The sequence below is a fragment of the Perna viridis genome, chromosome 4 (genome assembly GCF_037379345.1).
Source record: "Perna viridis isolate PV_CMFRI_1.1 ecotype Kerala chromosome 4, ASM3737934v1, whole genome shotgun sequence".
NCBI classification, from domain to species: Eukaryota; Metazoa; Mollusca; class Bivalvia; order Mytilida; family Mytilidae; genus Perna; species Perna viridis.
The window spans coordinates 38,754,991-38,770,322 of NC_142448.1; the positions used below are offsets into that span (position 1 = coordinate 38,754,991).

The window sequence follows — 15,332 nt, forward strand, 5'->3', positions numbered from 1 at the left end:
ATTAATTTTAAGTATACATGTACATACACATGCAATCATGTTGAAATATAACAAAATGTACGAATGCTGTGATAGCTTCCGTTTTAAGATTTTAAAAAATGTTTACAATTTTTATTTGCCATATTGAATTGTTTTGTCTTGTAACTTGGTGGCTTTTTTTAATTACTGGTATTATTTTAAGCGATGTCTTTGCTTTATTTATCTGAACTTTAATAACAATTTTGTTTTAAGACTGTGTGAACATTTGAAAGGTAGTCAAGTAAGAAATTGCATAATTCTGGCAAATATTTATGCCGTGTTGAAGTGTTTCAGCCAGACGTTTTCTATTTAATATTCATCTCGCATACTGCTAAGGTTTACATAGTGTCAGGTCGATGGTCTTTTTTGTCTAAAACTGACCTACAAAATATAAAGGGTTCGCTCGTACTCGTCTCAGAGTATTGACCGCTTTCAATTGTCATCGCCTTGTATAACATGCCATGTGCCAAATTCCGATCTCAAAGCGTGCATAAGCATATCCACACCCCTTTAACGAATATGAAAGTCAAGATGTCCTTTGCACTGGTTTATGTGTCAGGTTGAAAAGACAACAACTGACATAAAGAAAACAATATTATCAAATAAAATTGGAGTTGACAACTGTTGCATCTCAGTGATAAAGAGAGGTAGAAATTTTTGTCGTAAGATTGAGAGAGATAAATGTATTTTCTAAATATATTACAGATATATTGATGTTTTTAATACTTAACCATTTGTGATTTATAGCTGGTTTTGTTTGGGTGAATTTAGTTGTTTATTTTATATCAAAACAGTCCGTGTGGTCTTTTAACTTGTGTCTTAGGTTTAATCGGGGAGAAGAAAGCTTTTACAGTAAGTCCATATTTAGTGACTGTCCCTACATATATTTGAAATGGGGAATTTTCAGAAAGAATATCGAATAACTTGATAAATTTGCGTCAAATATTTACTTTTTAAAAAATGTATTTGTTCATGTATTGTAAAATTAACATTTAAAATCGAATTTTTTCGACTGACAACTATTTTCTTAAATCTATTTCGGCACGCGTTGAGTTTAATCATTAAAAAAAATGGGCCGATTAACCAGCGCAAACAGTCTCAATACGACTGAGAATTAAATTATTATGGTTGACAGCCGCCATTAAAAAGCACACCGTAAGTCGTTTACGCATGGCGTCAGGTCAATTTTGTACACTAGTTTTTCAGTACAAGGAGTGATACATTCAAGTAAAGCTGTGCAATCGTTATCGACATAAAAAGATCACAAGAATCTGTGCATATTGGAATAGAGATTAAAATCGAAGTAGGACAAATGAAAGCTTGCATTTGAAAGATGTGCATGTGCATTTTAAGCATTTTTCTAACCAAATATGATCGCCATAATCTGGAAAACAAATTCAATAATATTTTTTTATCACGTTTTAAGGTTATAAACAGAATTAGAATTGGATTCCGCTATTTAGTCTTATTCTTTTGACAAGAATGATACCATTTCGTTTTAGACGTTGAGTGTAGGTTACACACGACTTCGGAAATAAATAACACATAATTCATTTCTAGTATATAGAAATCGGCGAAATATTGTACATTTAAGAATTGGTTATGATTAAATCATTAATATTAAAACATATGTTTATCTTAAAACATGAGAAAAGTAGCTCTGAATTTAACTGAATAGGGACGTGTCAATATTTTTTTATCCATTGAGATATAACACAATTATTTTAACCAATCAGATTACAGTATTTATCTCAAATTAATTTATTCAGGCATGTGGGAAATATATACGGGCATTGTCCGCATATAATCAAATTGTCATGAATTGGAGCGAGCGTAAATATTTGTATTTTCCATTTTGTTTTGTTTTGTTTTGTTGTTGTTGATGGTTTTATTTTGATCGTTTTGTGTTTTGTTTACTGCAAGTTATTTGGTCGCTGTTTCTTTTTGTACGTTACAATAGGAAAAACAGACTTGATAACAATTTTTTAGTCTGAAATATTTATCTGCATTGAAAACTATGTACAGTCAACAATTCCGAGAATTTGTTCCGACAAGACGATCCATAACAATGAGCCTTACCTCGACCTCCTTTGTTTAAGATACAATATATAGAGTTAAAGAAACAAAAACTTAAAGATTTACATATGCCCGGATTCCCAGGAGCCATAGATTCAGGAAGAAAACGAACAATGAACCATAATATTGTTTCCATACATTAGTTTGTAACTAGGACATTTTGCTACTGATCTATAATGCTAATTATGTCGGCATTTATCTCTCTTGTTTAAATCATATAATTATTGTTGTCTCAAAAGTGAATTTCATTGAGTGGGATGATTAACGTCACGGTCCGAGGTGACATCTCATGTTCAATCATAAAAAAGCCATAAAATGATGTGCAATAGTGGAAAGGAAAGACAGTTCAGGGGAAGTAGACCATTTTGTGCTAGATGTAGAATAGTCGATGAGCATGCGTAGAACATGCTCAATATACATTTCTGCGATGAAAATTCTTTCGTTCTTCCCAAGCCCTACCTAGCGGAATTAAGTATTAACTGAGCATGCTCATCAACTTACTACAAACGGATCTATTATAAAATACAGAAAATTAGGAAATGATCAAAACAGGACGGACGCACTGTCACGCTTCCGTGATTTTCTTACATTTCAACAATACGGGATGACGAGCACCTGACGCGCTGGGCTGGAACTTTCTTTGAGACTCAACATTTTGTTACGGCGGCTGACGTGTAAAAATATAATTGATACAATTATCAATATGAGCATTATACACACAAACATATTCTACTCAGATTTATTTTTCCGTTTAATTGTTTGATTTATTCTATTTATTAGCTCACCATGTGAGCTATTGCCATCACTAGATGTCCGTCGTCGTCGTTAACAAATTTTCAAAACTTCTCCTCTGATACAACATGACCAATTAGAATCAAACTTTGTTTGAATGTTCCTAAGGTTGTTCTGTATGCATTGAACTGATGTGTGGATATTTGATCCTTAGAAAAACATGGCCACAGTTACTGAAAATAGAACAAAAGGGTCAGACAGATGTTTTTCGCATATATCTCCAAAACCGTCAGGTTTAGCTAAATTCTGACGTAGAGTAAAATGTTTAGCATTATGAGATCTTTCTGTCGTCAAATTTTCGTGTTTATCTGTTAATCCATATTGTCATGGGGTTATTGCCCTTTTTCGACGTTTTTTCTCTATTTTTTGTGTCATTTCTTTCAAAAATCTTGTCCACTGACACTACCACACCAATTAGAACCAAACTTAGTATGAAACTGTATAGAACTGATCTGGGGATTTTTTCATATGTCGGCAAACGTGGTCGCTGTTACTTATAATAGAACAGAGGAGTCAGACTAAAGTTTCTCGCATAAATCTCCAAAACTATTAGCCAAATTCTGACTAGATAAAAATGTTCAGCATGTTGAGATCTATCCGTGGTGATAATTTCATGTAAATCTGTTTAGCCATGTTGGAGTTGTTGCCTTTCTTCGACATCTTTTAGTTATTTTTTATGTCATTACTTTAAAAACTCCGAAATTACTGGACAGCATTTAATGCAATGAAAATTGATACAATTGTTTCTTTGGTATAAGCATAAGAATTTGATCAAAGAAAAACATAGCCGCTTTTGCAAAAAAACATAGAATGTTGCTTATCGAGCTCGTTGAGCGATTCAGGCTTAAGTTTCATATAAGTGTATTTTAGCTATATCAGTTTTATCTTGATTTGGATGATGTTGGGAGAGGTATTGGTGAAGCAAAGTGATTTCTATTCCCCTTGGCATTTCAATTTCTTGCGCAGAGATGCATTCTCTTTTTTCTAAACCATATTTGGTAATAAGCCCGCCTCTTTATGTAAAATAGTATGGAATACCAGTTAGAGCTTTAACGATTTTAAGGGAGTATTTTTATCTCAAGTAAAATGTTAACATTTTGGAATTTGGATAGCAGGACATCGTGAAAATTTTCGTAGTATATTCACGAAAAGGTATGTAGAAATCAGGGTGTTTAAAAAATCAGAGGAATTACAAATTGGTTTACAATGAAGAAACTTATACAGAAAAAAGTTTTGTCATAGAAAAAAAAGTAATATTCTTTACAATTGTTACATATAAAGAAAATTATTTAGTTCTTTAAAAAAATTTATGCAATTTCTGTCAAAAGTTTAAAAATTACATTTGTCATCACGATTAAATTATAAAATTAAAAAATTAACTACAACTTACGTCAAAGCGAGATACGGAGCTTGAAAACAATAATAATTTTTGAAATAAAAGATAAGTTTATAAGCGATATGTGGTCCCTATAAAGTACAATAAATGTTTGAAAAAGTATAGATCGGCTTTAGCAATGCAAAACACAGCATTAATTTTAATACTGTTCACATACTACTCAAGTTAATAACTTTTTTTCTGTTTGAAATCACAATATTTAACAATGTACCAAGACGTTCTAAAACGTTCCCTTGAAGCAACTTAAAATGTTGACGAACGTAAATCGCTTCTGAGAACTATCATAGAGGTTATTTTCATTTTCGTAGAAGTTAACTTAAGTTCCAATTAGAGAGTCTGATGTCGACAGTAATTAGGAAATGAATATCGTTTGCAGACATAAAGTAAAATCATTTCCAATAAACGTTTGTTTTTATATTGTCAACTTTTCTTATCACCTTTCTTTTTTTTTTGGTAATGCTTCCGTGATTTGCACCATGTTGTTAACAAGGTCAATGGTGAGGAGGTATTAAGCAGCTTTCGTGGGGTATATCTCTCATGTTGTAATTAACGTATAGCGAAAACGGCACAAAGAAAATTTGCAGCTATTCCTTGGCTGCAAACGTAGCGATGATGATGATGATCTTCGTATTTAAATTGTTCTTACTCGATTATGTTTCTTAACTACCAAAGTTTTAGTTAAGTTTACATCATGATTCATCTCTTTTTTTCATATATAATCATCCTAAACGTACATTTACATTAGTTTGGATAACAAAAGTTTCTGCTTTTATTTTTAATTCGTTTCATTCCATATACATTTCTAGCACATATGATTTAAACGATATGATGTTTTAAAAGCATGAAAATAATTTTGTTGACAGAGAATTGCACTTGCACGCTTTATATTATTTTAAAATAATTTGAAGCAAGTTTTTTTTCCTTTCTTTTTTTGGGGGGAGAGGGGGTGTTTAACTCGTTCTAATCATGCAAAAACGACTATGTTCACAATTTTTTAAAAAAAAAAGTATCAATGATTACAACACACATGCAAAATGCATTATACTATGTTGAAAGTGAAAATTAGGGCTATTATAAATGAATAAACTTAATCACACTTAATTGGTGCACACTAAATTGCGGGGTTTTTTTCACTAGTGGTTGACAGAAAATTGCATTTTGACGTTTTATATCACCATATTAATACACGTCATATCATTCAATGGAGTAATCTTTCAGTTTAATGGTTCTTGGTATATTTTTAATCGTGAATCTTGACAAGTTACTCATTGAAGCACGTGTACAGCATACCGAAATTTGTAAAAAAAAAAATGTATGGTTGTTTTTTATTATTATTATTATTATTATTATTATTATTATTATTATTTACGTGGAAGGGGGAATGGGAAATTTGGTAATTTGGGAAAATTTAATGGTGAACGTCAATACCATCGATACGGAGAATAATAGTTACAGGAAGTAAATGGTTGGCTTTAATTTTCTTCCTTTTTCTTGATTTTTCTAAATTTTTTCTTGTTTTCTTAATCTGTACTTTTAGCGGTTATTTAAGAAGCGTTTCGTACTCGAACATTATTTTAATTTATTGACATTACAATTGTTTAAAATGGTGTCCTATAACTGTAGGCAAGCCAATACTGCAATGTCAACGAAAACAAAATAATTGCTATAACTAATACTGTTCTGTGAACAATAAATCAAAGAACTTGATTGTTGCAGAAAAGCCATAATTACGTTATAATATGATAATTGAAAGCTATGAATACTATATTAAGCTTAACCCACTCTTTTCAACAGCGGTGGTTTAGGAAGGTTGGAATAATATCAAATCATATATGATTTCTGTACAAATACACGTAAAAGACAAATTATGTTGTATTCAAAACTGTTGTTGTACATGTAAAAGCCAGTGAAAGCCCAAGCTCCTTGCAAAGTTTGTTACATTTCTTTACTGAGTTCTGAACGTCTGACGTTATCTTAAAGTTTATAATTTCCAGGTTTTGAAGGATCTTTTGGCTAATTCCATTATTTTTTGTCTGACTCCAAGTGAATAGCTTACTGATATCATCAAGCACAGCCAGCCAATTATTTCCATCGTTTTTTTTCTACATATAAAAGTCATGTTAACATAGTGCAAACATGAATACTATACTTCTGAGATTTTTTTTTCAATGCATTTAGCTAGATCATGAGGATCACAAATATGATCGGACCTCGATCTCTATTTTGTACTTTAAATTATTGACATGGTTTTTATACTGACCGTTAATCACAGACATGTCATGTGCATATCAATAGGCGTTAGTACAAACGCAGAGTACGCTTACCTTTGTAGAAATTTTCGGACGTGCTGCGTGTGTGTGTTTTGTTGTTATTGTCCTCCTACATTTCCATAAGAGTTTCAAATATCGAGATGAAAATATCGTGTTGAACGGAGGATTTCTCTGTCGTCATCAACAGACTGAAATGTTAAATAGTATATGCTATTTGCACGAATTCTCTAATAAACGTTCATGAATCTGGAAATATTCAATTTGCTTTCATTGTATTTAGATGGTCGTTTCATTTATTTAGGAAATGGCGTATACTTACATTGATAATTATTCGGTATATCAAATGCGGCTTCTTCTTTGTGTTACACTAAGGTAAAAAAACTATTCTGCACATTTGTTGACTTTAAAAAAAAGCATTTGACACAGTGAGATGGTCTGTGGCTAAAAGTTCTAAAATCCAATGTAACAGGGAAAATATTTTCAGTTATTTTCAATATGTATCAGAATATTAAGTCTTGTATTAGGTATCAAGGTAAACTCTCTGTATTTTTTAAGTGTGGAGTTGGTGGATGACAAGGAGAAAACTTGTCGCCTTTTTTGTTCTCAATTTTATTGGATGATCTAGAAATCTTTTTGCAAGACAATGAAGTACAAAATCTAGATTTGATAGAAAGTTCATGCTCAGAAATGTTTGATGTATATGTCAAAATATTTGTGATGCTTTATGCAGATGATGCAATTATAATGTCAGAAACAAAGGAATCTATGCAAAAAGCATTGGATGTGTTCGCTAATTACTGTAAAGAATGAAAATTACAAGTTAATAATGAAAAGACAAGAGTTGTTGTCTTCAGTAAAAGAATGTGTAAACAACATTTTCAATTTCAAATATATAACAGAAATATAGAAATAGTAGAGTCGTATACATATCTAAGCACGGTTTTCAATTTGTAAACACTCCACAGTATTGTAGAACTGCCTAATTTTGGTCTTGTAATCTGATGCTTTGTAACATTTATCACTTTAAAACATTGTCAAGCATCTGTAAATCCATATATCTACAAATAGCTCAAGCCAAGGCCTTCAGGATGCAGTAAAAATTTTCTGGAAAAAAATTACCCACAGCATATAGGGTTACCATAGAAACCATGCAAAAATATGCGAAAATTTGCAAAAAAGTTCATAAAATCAGGTTAAAAAATATCAAATTTCCCGCAAAATATCTGAAATTTTTATTTCAATCCCTGAAACTGTTCAAACTTTTCCCTTCAAAAACCCCTTCCTCATATGGGCATCGCCGGTTAGATTTTGAGCTATTTCACTTTGTAATCCGCTTATTAAATTTAGCATGGTAAAAAATTGACTTACTTTCACTTTCACAATGAAGTCAAATTGTCATTGAAAAAAAGCCCCTTCAACATTGAAAATATATAAAACATTGCAAAATACTTTTAAAAGTCACCTTTTTTCAGAAAATGTTTTATCAACAATAGATTCTTCATTTTTAATCACTATAGCAACCACCGGTTTCCATTTATGTCATTTTTCATCCCTAGCCAAAAGTGCGAAACTAAACTAAACTGTGGAGTGCTGGCTTAAACAGAATGCAATATTAAATATTGTAATTTTCTAGTTATTTCTTGAAAGCTTACCTTCTTACGAATAAAATGATACCAAATTTATCATAATTGGACAATTGATAACAATTTTAGAGGCATTCTCATACTAGGCTATCTCCTCGTCATTAGTGGAGAACTTTCCTTATACCTAAGTGCAGATATACATTTCACTGTTTTGCTATAATCATCTTTTAAATGAAAATTTCCACTTAAAACATACAAAATCACAACCCATATGTACTTATAAACCCTAAATTTGGGGTTTTGTAAGCTTTTAATACAGGTTTTATGCCAAAATAGTACATTTGAAGCTCATCACATGAAAAATCACAGAAATCTGAATGAACTGAAAACCAAATACTAAAAAGTCCACTCCAGGTCTAAGGTTATTAAACCTTTGCTTATTGTGCACTTAAAAGTTGCCCGGTTAACTATTTTACATGTAACCTGCGCAAATATTTAGCTTTTAAAAATATATTTCATTCTTTGTGATGGCAAGAGCCATATTCACACATGAATCAGTTCAATGATTGTTTTGTTAACTTCGCAAAAAATCTGCATACTTGGTTGCTAGGGACTTATTAGCTAACAACAACATAGGTCCATACCATAAGTTACATTGTTTTAACCCTTGTATCAAAGCATAGCATAAAAACACTAGTTTCTAAGATGCAAAGCAATGTTTTAAATGTGTAGGGGTATAGGCAGCTCCCTTTAAGCCAGCACTCCACAGTATTGTAGAACTGCCTAATTTTGGTCTTGTAATCTGATGCTTTGTAACATTTATCACTTTAAAAAATTGTCAAGCATCTGTAAATCTATATATCTACAAATAGCTCAAACCAAGGCCTTCAGGATGCAGTAAAACTTTTCTGGAAAAAAATTACCCACAGCATATAGGGTTACCATAGAAACCATGCAAAAATATGCGAAAATTTGCAAAAAAATTCATAAAATCAGGTTAAAAAATATCAAATTTCCCGCAAAATATCTGAAATTTTTATTTCAATCCCTGAAACTGTTCAAACTTTTCCCTTCAAAAACCCCTTCCTCATATGGGCATCGCCGGTTAGATTTTGAGCTATTTCACTTTGTAATCCACTTATTAAATTTAGCATGGTAAAAAATTGACTTACTTTCACTTTCACAATGAAGTCAAATTGTCATTGAAAAAAAGCCCCTTCAACATTGAAAATATATAAAACATTGCAAAATACTTTTAAAAGTCACCTTTTTTCAGAAAATGTTTTATCAACAATAGATTCTTCATTTTTAATCACTATAGCAACCACCGGTTTCCATTTATGTCATTTTTCATCCCTAGCCAAAAGTGCGAAACTAAACTAAACTGTGGAGTGCTGGCACAACGGCAGTTTCACTATATAATTGCAAGAAAGCGTCTAATAGATCAAGCCCAAAAAGCTCTTTTTGCTCTCTATAGGAAACTAAGAAACATTCCACTGCCAATTGATTTACAGTTGAAGTTATTTGATATTTTGATGTCACCAATACTGTTATATTCCTCTGAGGTCTTGGGTTTTGAAAATAAGCAAAACATTAAAAAGGTGCATCTTAAATTTTGTAAAAATATCCTTAAGCTGAGAAGCAGCACTCCAAATTTTATGGTTTATGGAGAGTTGGGTAGAATTTCACATGAAATATTTGTTAAAGTAAGAATGGTTAGCTTTTGCGCAAGAACTATGCAAAAAGAACAAAAACTATCAAATATAATGCTTCGGCATTCTGATAAAATTGCATGACAATAATCCAATCAGATTTAGGTGGGTTAACTATATTAAATCTATCTTTGATGATACGGGTCTTAGTTACTTATGGAACGAACGTTAAAGTAAATAACTGGTTTAAGGTCGCAGTTAAACAGACATTATGTGATCAATTCTATCAATCTTGGTTTTCACAAATGGACAACACATCTCGTGGTGAATTCTATTCCACCTTTAAACATGAATTCAGAATTGAACCACATCTTCTCAGATCGTCCCCAACAGAACGTATTCACTTGACAAAATTAAGATGTTCCAACTTAAAACTACCAATAGAAACTGGGGGTGGTCTGGAGTCCCACGGAGTCAAAGAATGTGTAATCTTTGTAAAGAAGGGTTGGGAGATGAATTTCACATATTCTTCCAGTGTAATAATCCAACGGTTAAGTATTTAAGATCTTGTTACATCCCAGATTACTACTCAAAGCAACCGAATATGAGTAAATTTGGTGGGTTATTGACTATTTGCAATGTTCAATCATACAAAAGAGTGTTTGCTTCTTTACGAAAAATTGCTAATATCATATGAAAGTGAATGTGTTAAAATATAAATGTGAATCTGTTTGTATTCACATATTTTATGATATTGACTGTTCTGTGTATTGTGTCTGTGTATTTGTCTTATTTACATGCATGTACATGTTTGTATTTGTATGTTTTGTTTTGTTTTGTTGTTGTTGTCCTCTTGTACAACTACTGAGTCTGAGGCTATAAATAAAATATTGTCTTGTCTACTATGCAGGGTAATAACAAAATTACCGAACTGATAAACAATCACGGTGAAACAGGACTATTGCCAATTGGAATTCCGGTAATTTGTTGAAAAATTGTCTTCCACAAATGACAAATTTGTTGTCAAGAAGAAACTCTGGCACACTGATCACCTTTTGCTCGGTGTATCTACTTTTGTATATTGAATTGCAGCCCAAAACAAACAAAAAATGTAAGAGTTACTATTCTTGCAGTTAAATGATATGAGAATGGTATACTTTAAAATGGTTTTCATTTATTATGGGGATAGGCAGTAAATAATTTGAAAAGTCAAAAGTTATAATTGAATCAACTTCAGCAAAGGGCCGAGATTTAAGATAAGTATAATAAATCTACAAATAATTTACACTGTGAAATAAATATGGTAATTTCACTCTCGGATTTCTCACGACTTTGATATCAATCCGTAAATCACAGAATTTAAAAACTCATGTTGAAAATATCGATAAATTATGAATAAAATCTATATAATGAATAAAATAATCAATTAGTTATCGTGAATAATTATTTCCAATTTAGAAGTACACAAGCTAAGAATCATGCAAAATGTGATTCGTGGTTGGAAAGCCTACATATTTTTATTTTTTATATTTTGTTTAAAACGTTATACTCAACAGAAATTAACACATGGTTTTTCATATAAACCCTGTTCATAAGAGATATAAATTATATAGAATGTACTGTAGAATTCTAGAATGCAGAAGACGCTTACTCTACCAGTGCAACTGGTCCATGCTCCCAGTTTGTAGTGGAGTCCGAGTTGCTCATTTGCTTTTGTTACTTTGTATGTATTATTTTAGTTACTTTATGTTCTTTGCTGTGTTTGTCTGTTTTCCATGTCTGGTCTTTGTCCCTGGATTACATTCTTTTGAGTACCGCTAGAACCTTGGTTCCCTTGATTACTCTTTTACTTTCTCAACAACAACAAAGAGTGTAAATTTGATTTTTAGCTAAATACTTTTTTGTGGATTTATTCTGGAATATTTTCATTTATCATTCTACAGCTTCATTTATTTATTTTACATTCAAATTCAGTTAAAGTGCCCCAATAGGAACAGAAAAGCGGCCAGACATTTTGAACACTGAAAACAACTCAAATGCTCTAATTTCAATAAAACAAAGTTTGAATTGCAAGAAAACGCATGAGATAGCTCTTGGTGGGTTGATTTGTGTCCTGTACGAAATTTTGAATATATCCAGTGTATTTTGGTAGTGAATTACGTTACTTCTGAACACCCATGTTGAATAATAATAGTTTCATCAAACAATTATTCAAAACTGAGATTCAAATGATATCATTCGATAGATCAACAATAAATTCACAACACGCAACAAATATTTGTTAAAAAATTGTTATCTTTTTAAGATACTCTATATTTTATAACATCTAATAAAAAAGAAATAATAAAACAAAATGAAATTGAAAAAAGGTTATCTTAATTATTCTTTGGAAACATAATTAGCAAAAGATGAAGGCTAATTTAACAACATATTTCCATTCATATATCTTTTAGGTGATACATCGAAAACAATTGTGCATTCAAATCCAATTGGAATGTTTAAAAATTGGCTTAACGGAAATGACCGACTTTGTAACGTAATTCACTTTTAACAGTGTAATATATATTCCGTGGCTTTCTCGTGCTTTAATTGTAGCACATAACAAAATTGGAAGATTAAACACGAAAAACAACTAACTGCAATATTTTGGTAAGTAACATTTGAAAAAAAAATATATAATATCTGTTAAGTTTGTCATTTTTATATACGCCACATGAAGAAAAAGTCTTCAGTGGCATGTAATGAAACGATAAAGGTACAATCGGTTCGATCAATGGTTTAACATATTATAACAAATATTTCTGGTATACTTGCAAAACATACGATGTTTGATCAACGAGTAATCTTCAACCAAAAATTATCATAATGTCTAAATTAAATATATCTAATTCACAGAAACAACTTTTCGCTGATATTGTAAGGTCACTTGAAAAAGTAATCAAGGGAACCAAGATTCTAACGGAAACTAACAGAATGTAATCCAGTTTCTTTGGGGCAAAGACCAAATACGGAAAACAAACACCACAAAGAACATTAAGTAACTAAGATAATACATAGAAAGTAGCAAAAGTAAATGAGCAACTCAGGCTCCACTAAGAACTTAGAGCATGGACCAGGTGCACCTGTAGGGTAAGCGTCCTCTGCTTTTCCAGAAACACCCGTCGAGCTGCTCATAAAAAGTCAAATCCGGGGTAGGCGAAAGGGGAAAGGAAAATTGTGATACATTAAACAAATCATTTCTCTTGGTGCAGATGAATACACCATAACGATCCACGAGTTCATGATGACGACCATAAAACTTCTGTAGTGATGACTTCAATTTTGTAGCAACATAAACCTATTCCAGATGCCTAATTGCAAGCAGTCTAGCGCGATACAAAAAGTATACGTAGTTACGGCAAGCTCCGGCATAACATATGAGTTGTGATATGAAAACTCCATACGCAGGCTGAAGGGATGTTACCAGAGATGAATGGAAAGTTGACAATTCGGAATGAAAAGTTATCACGTTTCTCGTAAAGTTTGGTCAATAATTTTCATTTACCATTGATCTCTACGTGTAGGTCAAGATATGAGGCTGACTTCACAGTGTCTGTGGTATCCTTAATCTCAAGTTCTTGGGGGATGATGCAATGTATCAAATCGATGTATCAAGTTGTCATGTAAAACCATTTTCTGTAATCAAAATACACAGTTTATGAACAGATGAATTACGTTACAATGTTGTGAATTACGTTACACCGTAATATATACCAATCGTTGATTTATATATGATACATAGCAATATACCATTGTCATAACATCTTACCAATACATGTATTCTCCGTTTCTAAATTAAATTTAACTGAAAGTCAATAATATCTAAATAATTGCACTTAACAAAAACTAAGGACACTTACGACTAGAGGGAATGTTTACCTCAGGAACGCCTAAAAATTGTTACCGTGTCACAACTTCCATTCTAAAGATGTCTGTATGATAGGTGATGTCACTGATGATTTATTGTTAATTTGTTCCGAGAACAGTGTTTTTTATCCGTTTAAAAGAAATTACCGTGATAACGTAATTCATGGATTTGTACTTGACCAAGAATGTGAAAAAATATATAGCACCTGAAAATCTGATCAAGAGTCATTTATGACTGACATTGATGTGTGTATAAATAAGAATATGGAAAGTTTGCTACCACCATTAACAGATGTAAGAGACACCGTAATGTAATTCACAATTAAATGCACATTTCGGAAAAAGGTAAAAATCATGTATTTTTTTCAATAAAAACATTATCCGTTACGTGTGAATCTGTTATTTTTATCGCGTTTAAAAAATTATGGCATTTTTTCCTCACATAGTCTTACCTATGTGTCTGTTACAAATGCATTACAGCTTCAGGAAAATTGTAACGTAATTCACTGTGTTTCATGGGACATCCGTATTTTGTGGAAATTTTTTTTAAAATCGTTTTCGATGTAAAAATAATTGTTAAAATTATGTTTTCTAGCCATTTTTCTCCCTAAACGTTCTTCATTTGGAGTATTTTTATATTTTTCTATGTATTTCTTTAGGGGGAACCCTAATTTGTGACATAGGGTTTTGTCGATTGAGTCTTAGATATTCATCATTTTTGTTCAGTGAACCGGATCAATATCCCGTAAACTATGTTTTTTTTACAATCTGGCATAACCCTGATAGTAAGTTGAACCCAAAGCTATATCAGGAAGTAGCATTTTGTCTTTGAAAATAGTTTGTGACGACGAAAACTGGCTTTGGCGCACTTGAACTGAATTTGAGTGTTTAACTTAATTTCATTATATTTTGTTAAGTTTTATTATGAGTAATACGTACCTTTTAATTTATTATTACATATTACAGATTTTTTAATGTTTACATTTTAATTTGTCAGAATAAATCATTCTTTCTTAAAAATCAAATTATATATTTATTTTCACATTTTTGCTTTTTTGTATGATATATCAATCGGTACTCCTCAGCCTTTCTAGTTACACAAAAGAAAAACTTCGGAGGCACTAGGCGGAATAATTTGTCTCGAATTTGACAGATCCGATTCTAGAACTAGTTTTACTGGTTGAAATTTTTACCAATGATTTTTTTCCTAGCTCCTCCTTTCGCGTTCTTGGCAGAGTTATTGTTCTTTAATTGTAGTGATGTCTTACCATTCATTTTTTAACGCCACCTGATGGATAGAACTACTTTGAGTCGCGTATAACTACAATGCCGGCACATTTTACAAGAAGAAATTCTCCTTTCTGCATCAGAGGTTATTTTTTAAATGTAGCGGAAATGGCTGAGTAGTTCCGATTGATGGTACGTATAAAAAATACACGTTAATCTCAAGTGAACATTTGATTAATCTTAAAGAGGTAGACCTAGGGTGAGGGAAATAGTGATACTTGAAATCAGTGATATGTTTGTATCATATTCAGTTCCACCAAAGTTTATCAAGCTTTCATTTGAAAGGGAATGAAATCAATCCAAGTTACTTTAATACTGACATGAGATTGATGTAAAATGCTGAATACAAACG

At 31.7% G+C, this 15,332-nt stretch overlaps 1 protein-coding gene across 1 annotated transcript in view; it reads left to right on the forward strand.

Annotated features, from left to right (window-relative positions):
* Positions 1-814: 814 nt before the first annotated feature.
* Positions 815-15,332, forward strand: part of LOC148620015 (RYamide receptor-like) — a 31,399-nt gene continuing 16,881 nt past the window's right edge. Inside the window, exon 1 of the mRNA XM_088580513.1 lies at positions 815-870. The gene's annotated coding sequence lies outside the window, so the exon portion shown is untranslated. The remainder of the gene's footprint in view (positions 871-15,332) is intronic.